An 8294-nucleotide genomic window follows, 5' to 3' on the forward strand; every position below is an offset into this window, starting at 1 on the left:
CGCCGCCCGTGCGCCCGATCGCCTCCGAATGCCGCCTCCCCGCCTCTTCGCCAGGTCACCGCGCACCGCCCGGCGCCGCCGCGCGCTCCAGCGACCACCACCATGCACCGCACCACTCCACTGCGCTGGCGCTGCGCGTCCTCGTCGGCGCCACATCGCCCGCACCGCGCCTGCCTCTTCTTCCGGTGGCTCCGGCGAGCCTAACTCCGGCCGTCCCCTGCATCAAGTCCGGCCACCGCCGCCCCTGCCTTCTCCGGCGCGGATCCGGTGAGATCCGCCACCGCCTCGGTTCGCGCGCTGCCAAACCCTAGATCTGGAGGTGGTAATTTCTACTAAGTCCCCGAGTTTCCCACGTTTCATATGCACATGTTCATCGCGTCGTAACTTTGCATCTATAGCTCCGATTCATGCATATAGCATATCAAAATGTTCGTCTCAGAGAGTGCATCATTTCTTCTCATTGCATCATTTTCATTTGAGTTCATCTTGATGCCCGAAATGCTGTTAGAAGAGTGCTACTTGAGATAATTGTCAGATCTGCTGCTCCATTTAGATATTTGTCATTTTTTGCCATGATTATTGTGTGCATGATATGCCCCTGAGCTCTACATATGTTTTGTTTAGGGTTTTGCCATCTTTCTAGAGGTGCAACCCATGTATTTTTGTGATGTGTGTGGTGACTAGCACAAGCTTGCTAAGTGAGGCACTTGGTAATGCTGATTTCAGGGACTTAGCATTTCCACTAAGTCCTTGACCTGTTTATCTCATTATGCCATATGTTCATGTTGTTTCCTAGTGATCCGTGCCTCTTTTGAGGATAATCAGTAAGGATGTTTTGTTAATCTTGTAGTGCTATATCCATCCATGTCCTTGTTTGCAATTATGGAGCACCCTAGCTTGAGTCAATCGAACTCTACTTTTGTCATTTCGTGAATCTGGGCAGATTGTCTACTTGTTAGCGATTTTGCCGATGATGTTGTAGTTGATCCGTGCGTGCTATGTTATTGTTCTTTCCATGTCTAGATTGTATTTTGTGTATTCTTGTTTGGTGTATGCTTAGATTGTCATGCCTTGCTCTGTAGTGAGTGCATCGAGCTCGTAAACATGCCTACTTGATATCTGTTTCAGCATGCTCCAGTTTTCACTAAGTCTGAGAACTGATTATGTTTTTTCTATGTTCACATGCTTGCAATTGTATTTTCTGATCCCTTTTGGCTCAAGGTCACTAAGGGACTTTTGTTAACCTCTTTGAGTAGCTCCATGCCATGCTTTACTTTGCCATGTTCAGGTCCTGTAGCTTATAGTTTTCATGCTCCGAAGAGTGCTATCTGGTCTGAAAATCCAGACAAGTGTTAATTTCACTAAGTCTGAAATCTGTTTACCATATGCATTTTTGCCATGCTTGTTTGAACCTGTTAATGTATGAATTGGCCGTAGCTCAGTGCTAGACTTTTGTTAAGCATCATGAGTTCATCCCTGCCATGTATTTTGATGCCATGTTTGAATGCTGTAGCATGTTCATCTTTTTGCATTTAGATGGCTACTTGTTGTAAATCGCAGACCGGTGTCTTATTTGAATTGCTTGCCATTTCCAAACCGTAACTCCGATTCCGGCGTTCTTTATATCGTTTTCAAGCGATTTCATCTCATCTTTCCAGTGGCACACTTGGATTTCCATTTTCAGGCCAAGTTCATACATTCCTTGTCAAATCATGCATATGCATCGCATACCGCATCCCGCATAGCATACCACGTTCATGTGTTGGTTGTTTACTATGTTGTGTGTTTTTTTTCGCGGTGTTGCTTCTTTGGGTTGTTTCCGTTAACGTCGCGTTTGTGAGGACCCGTTTGGCTATGTCTGTTTGTCTTTTTCATGGACTCGTTCTTCTTCCTTGCGGGATTTCAGGCAAGATGATCATACCCTCGAAATCACTTCTATCTTTGCTTGCTTAGTTGCTCGCTCTTTTGCTATGCCTATGCTGCGATACCTACCACTTGCTTATCATGCCACCCATATGGTTGAACCAAGCCTCTAACCCACCTTGTCCCAGCAAACCGTTGATTGGCTATGTTACCGCTTTGCTCAGCCCCTCTTACAGCGTTGTTAGTTGCAGGTGAAGATTGAAGTTCTGTTCCTTGTTGGAACATGGAGATGATGTTCCTGGTTGGAACATGATTACTTGTTGGGATATCACATTATATCTTATTTAATTAATGCATCTATACACTTGGTAAAGGGTGGAAGGCTCGGTCTCTCGCCTAGTGTTTTGTTCCACTCTTGCCGCCCTAGTTTCCTTCATATTGGTGTTATGTTCCCGGATTTTGCGTTCCTTACGCGGTTGGGTAATAATGGGAACCCCTTAATAGTTCGCCTTAAGTAAAGCTCCTCCAGCAATGCCCAACATTGGTTTTACCATTTGCCACCTAGCCTTTTCCATTCCCTTGGGAGTCGCACTCCTGAGGGTCATCATTATTTTCCCCCCCCCCCCCCCCCGGGCCAGTGCTCCTCTGAGTGTTGGCCCAACTTGTCAGCCGCCGGTGGCCACCAGGGGCAACTCTGGGCTGTCCTACCGGAAGTTTGGACGATCCAGTGTGCCCTGAGAAAGAGATATGTGCAGCTCCTATCGGGATTTGTCGGCACATTCGGGCGGTGTTGTTGGTTTAGTTTTACCCTGTCGAAATGTCTTGTAGAACCGGGATACCGAGTCTGATCGGAATGTCTCGGGAGGAGGTCTATTCCTTCGTTGACCGTGAGAGCTTGTCATGGGCTAAGTTGGGACTCCCCTGCAGGGATTTGAACTTTCGAAAGCCGTGCCCGCGGTTATGGGCAGATGGGAATTTGTTAATGTCCGGTTGTAGATAACTTGAACCTTAACTTAATTAAAATGGGTCAACTGCGTGTGTAACCGTGATGGTCTCTTTCCGGCAGAGTCCGGGAAGTGAACACGGTGTTGGAGTTATGCTTGACGTAGGTTGTTTTAGGATCACTTCTTGATCATAGTTTATCGGCCGTGCTTTGCCTTCTCTTCTTGCTCTCATTTGCGTATGTTAGCCACCATATATGCTAGTCGCTTGCTGCAGCTCCACCTCATACCTTACCTTACCCATAAGCTTAAATAGTCTTGATCACATGGGTGTGAGATTGCTGAGTCCCCGTGGCTCACAGATACTTCCAAAACCAGCTTGCAGGTGCCGATGAGTCCGTGCCGATGACGCAACCAAGCTCAGGAGGAGCTCGATGAAGATCTTGTCCTTTGTGATGTTTCGTTCTAGTTGATCAGTAGTGGAGCCCAGTTGGGGTCGATCGGGGACCGTGTCACTTTTGGGGTTCTTCTTTTATTTTGGTTCCGTAGTCGGACCATGAGTGTATTTGGATGATGTAATGTTTTATTCATGTAATTGTGTGAAGTGGCGATTGTAAGACAACTATGTATCTTTCCCCCCTATTGTATTACTTGGGTTGTGTGAAGATTACCTCACTTGCGACATTGCTTTCAATGCGGTTATGCCTCTAAGTCATGCTTCGACACGTGGGAGATATAGCCGCATCGAGGGCGTTATATTTTGCAAGTTACGGTGTGAGCTAAATATCCTGGAATCCTCAAATGTCCTGTGATCAGGCACACATCCTAACCCTTACGCATATTGATGACTTAGATGTGCAACACACGAAGTAAAGTATATCTTCAATCAATGAAGACATACATTCTAAGTGTGAATACATTAATGTGGAATTTGACTCCGGAGCGCCACGATAATTGTGCGCCGTGTCTGGGTCTAATACTTCCTATACGGTGGGTAACGCCACCACCAAATGTTCTATTTGAAGTGTTTCACTCATGGCGTTACCTTGCTATGTCTTCACATTTGGTTTGGCTTCAATCTCAACATGTTTTCATGATTATCTTCACTATGTTGATTATATACATATATACTAGTGTTCTGTCCTCTACAGCATTCACTTATAGCTATGTCTTCTTGTTGAATCTTTTGAACTAAGTGAATGTGATCGGACCCTAACCTCTCTGTGCTTTCTATCTCAAACTCTATCTCTCCAAATCATATGCATTATATTGAAACTGTCGAATGTCTTCTCTGCGTCCTTGTCAGCTGAAGATACAGAGACAAACCTTAAGTCCATTTTCAATGCTCATTCCTCCACATGAAACCCGGAGAAGTAGGAACGACCACCCGACAATCCAGGTGTGCGTGGAACGTGGAACAAACCCCAAAATTCTGCATGATGGCCACGTATTCCTCAGATGCGAATCGCCAGGGGCACCTGTGTAATAACGCAGTGCCGCCCCTGTACCTATAAATACACACTTCACAGCGGTCATTATCTCTTCTTCCACTCTCGCACGAACCCTAGCGCCACCGCTAGCCCTCGACGACGCTGGTGACGAAGCGCTTCGCTGCCGCAACCTCTCCGACACCGTCTTCACGCCGATCGCGGACATCGTCCTCTCCGCCGTCGCCGTAGGTGTCCTCCGTCGCCAAGTTAGGGCACGGAAGATCGAACTGCTTGGCCTCCTCTTCCACTCCGTCTAGCAGTTCTTAGTGTGGTAAATAAAACTTCTTTTTTACGGCCCCGTTGATCCTATGGCTTTGTCACTTTCTACCACAAGCAGTTTCTATTCACACAAGTTGGATCTCTCTCATACTGCATCTCATAACATGCCTAGTATCTTCACTTATGCTTCACAAAGTAGTTAGATTCCTCACTTGTACTGATCTCTGGATTTGTACAAATCTGGAACCAACTTCTTATCTATGAGTGAATGTCTTCGCACGATGAGGTCAATGTCTTCTAAACTGATTTATATTCAAAATCTTCTGAGAATGCATATGACCTCTTCCCCTTCCCTCGCACCTTAATGTTGTCATAGGTACATGTCCGTGGGAGAATCCCTTGGTTCTCATAGTCTACATTCATTTGCAGAATTCTTACAACATCATATAGATTCTCCCGAAGCCAGTTCCTGTCTGTCCAGCAAGCGAAAGCCCTTGAAGCCTTTGAACATATTGAAGCCTTTCAGTTTAAAGTTCATGGCTTTAGAGAAATCAGCAAGGAAGGGTGGCAGAAAGTGTCGTGGAGAAACATCAAGAGATCTGCCAGATGACCTCTCAGAACTGTACAAGATAGATACTGAAGAGGACTACAATCAGCGCAAAACACGAATCCAATGGATTCGACGCTATTGGGCAGAACAGTGGTTTAAGTACAGATTTGTGACAAAGGAATATGCTGAAAAGAATGCCATCAAGCGACCATGGGGAGACATCCTCTACAAAAATCTTCAACCCCGGACCAGAGATGAAGCCATTGAACAAGGCTTCTATCCTGCATGGTCCATGGACCACAGCCTGCTGATGCTGACCCATCGTCACTGTTATGGTGTCGTGATGACATTCTGTTCAAGCGCAACTTTCAGTTTGCCCAGAACTCAGCGAAGCAGAACAAGAAGACATTGGGACTAGACTTCAACCCTGGTCCTTCTGCTCCAAGGGCTGACGGGACACGGGATGCAGAACCCAATGTCGTCGGTCCTTTCTACAACCTTGAAGGTCTCATCACCCATATCTTGGTTCAAGGGACAGCCATGAATGAGCCTGCAGCTGACGCTGAATCAGATGAAGCGCCTGCAGCGCCGAAGCCAAAGAAGTTGAAGAAGCCTAAATCTTCAAAGCCTGCCCCTTCACCAAAAATCTCACGGGCGAAGCCACTGGCAACTGCACCTCCTGAAGACAGTGTGCAGTCTAAAGATTTGTCACACATCTCCAAGCCCCAGAAGGTCAAGATGCCTCTGCCACACATCGGCCAAGAGCTAACTGCTGCTGCCATTCTGCGCAATGATGCCATTGATCTATCAAGTGATGAAGATCTTGCAGATGACGCTCTTGAGCAACTCATCAAGGGCAAAGAAGAAGCAGAAATCTTCAATGATCTGCCGCTCTTTGATGTAACACTCATCCACAACTTCATTGATGAGTGGTTTGACATGCCAAACATCAGCTTCGAAGATCTCCAACTACCCATTGGCCTCAGTGTCGCCTTCCATGGCGCCATTGCTTCAGAGTTAGCCATCGCCCAGCGCATTGTTGAACTGAAGCAGAAGATTGACTTTGAGAAATCTCAGTTCAAGAAGCATATGGCCAAGCTCAGCGTGCAAGACGTGAAGAACTTCAAGATTATGCTGCACGAGCTCAAGGAAGCCTTTCTAAAGAAACGTGCAGAAGCTTAGGGTTCTCGTGAGCGCATGAAGGTCCTGGCTGATAGGTGTGTGCAAGCCTACAATGAGGCTGAGAAGCGCAAGGCCCTTGGGCGTCCTGGCATCGACCCCAGGATGGCTGCCAAGAAGAAGAAGAAGCCCTCAATGGCTGAACCTGAAGCACCAAGGCAGGAAGCAGATCCCCTTGTCTTCTAAACTAGCATGACTGGCCCGAAGCCAAAGGCCAGGTCAACCGCTTCAGAACTGAAGAAGACCAGGACTGCTGAGGCTGAAGCAAGGAAGAGAAAACATCCTGGAGCCTCTGCTACTGCCCCCGCCAAGAAGAAAAGAAAGATCAAGAAGGAACGGGCTGCTCCCACAGAGCCCTTGATAGTTGAACCCATTTCCATGGTTCACCCTGATGCTGATCCACAAGAACATCAACTGACTGTCCATGAGCCTGCTTTCACAGAGGCTCATGAAGCTGAAGACTTTCCAGCAGCTGATCCCATCGCTGCTGAAGACATTGGTCACCACGACCATGTTGAAGATGATGCAGCCCTTCCTCAGCTAGAGCACCAACAGGTATCATCGCCTGTGCTAACACACAGCAAACTCATCAGCATTTGTCTTCCACTGACGCCAATTGCACAGGATGCTTCATGGGCGGATCGCCCACAAGAGGAAGAAGACTCTGAGGCCCAGCCAACCCCAACTCCACAGGCGTCACCCGCGTTGCGCAGGCTTCGCAAAGGTCCAAGGCCTCAAGTCTCTGTGACTGAAGATAAAACTGCTGAAGACAATCCGGCTGCATCAGACGCTGAAGAAGAACTCCCACAAGTTGCCACTCCCCTGTCCCACCAAGAAGCGGTTCTCGAGGAGAACGTGATCGTGACCGACCCTCCTGCTCGTCAAGTGGAGGTTGAAAATCTTGAGGCTGCCACCACCAACACCACTGAAGCCACTAACGCTGTCATGGCTGAAGCTAATATGGAGCCCTCACCAACAAAAGCACCAGAAGTCAGCGAAGCCACTGATCCCGCTGCTTATGTTCCTGCGTCTGCTGCCGGTCCCTAGTTCGACTATCATGTTGAGCACAGGCCTCAGGTACAGAAGCCAATCCCAAGATTGCTCAGGTTCCCAGGTCCTGCATCAGCACCTGGCTCCTTCAATATCAATGGCTTCAGAGCAGACAACACATTCTTCAATAGCTCCAGGAACCCCTACTCAAGGGAAAGAATATCATCTGATCGGTTCTGGAGCTATCCCTAGCGAAGCTATTACTCATGCGTTCTTTACAACCAAGGTCGCATCTTCCCACACAAGCGCCTTGACATTGAAGCAATAGCTGGTTTGCCCTGTCTGGAAGAAGCTCTGGATTGCTTCAAAGAGGTTGGACTGCTGCCGTTCGTCACTGACCAAGAGCATTGAAATGAAGAGTTAGTGCTCCAATTCTATGCCACACTTCACATCCGCGGGTATAACAGAGATCCGAAGACTTGGGTCCTGGAGTGGATGACAGGAAACGTTCATCACGAAGCCAAAGCCTTTGACATCATTGAGCTCACTGGTTTGCCCACTCCTGGCGATCTCTACGAGCATGGCTGTCAGCTTCATAGTGAAGCTGTTGAGAGCATCTTTCAAAAGACTGAACCTAATATGAGTCAGATGCTCAGTATGATGAAGCCATTGCCCCAAGATGCTGCTTATCCCACGGAGTTCTTTGTTGAAGACCTTGAGTATCTGCCAAGGACCATTTATCACATCATAAGGCGAACTCTCTGGCCAATCAAAGGACATTCTCCCCATGCCAAGCTGGAAGGTGCAATGAAGACTTTGGTCTTCTATATTCTTCATGGAAAATGCTTCAATACACAGGATATGTCTATTGAAGCCATCTATCCTGAGCCTGCCAAGGAACCTCAAAGTCTTCAGAATGCAGAGCATCAAAGTTTTTCTCAGAACGTTGAAGGCGTTGAAGTCATAACTCGTGTGTATCCTTTGGCTGGCACTACACGTGCACTGCATCCTGCTCTCACTGAAGCCACTGATAGCACCATTGCCCAACGACCCAAGAAGCGC

The sequence above is a fragment of the Triticum aestivum genome, chromosome 6A (assembly GCF_018294505.1).
Source record: "Triticum aestivum cultivar Chinese Spring chromosome 6A, IWGSC CS RefSeq v2.1, whole genome shotgun sequence".
Lineage (NCBI taxonomy): Eukaryota > Viridiplantae > Streptophyta > Magnoliopsida > Poales > Poaceae > Triticum > Triticum aestivum.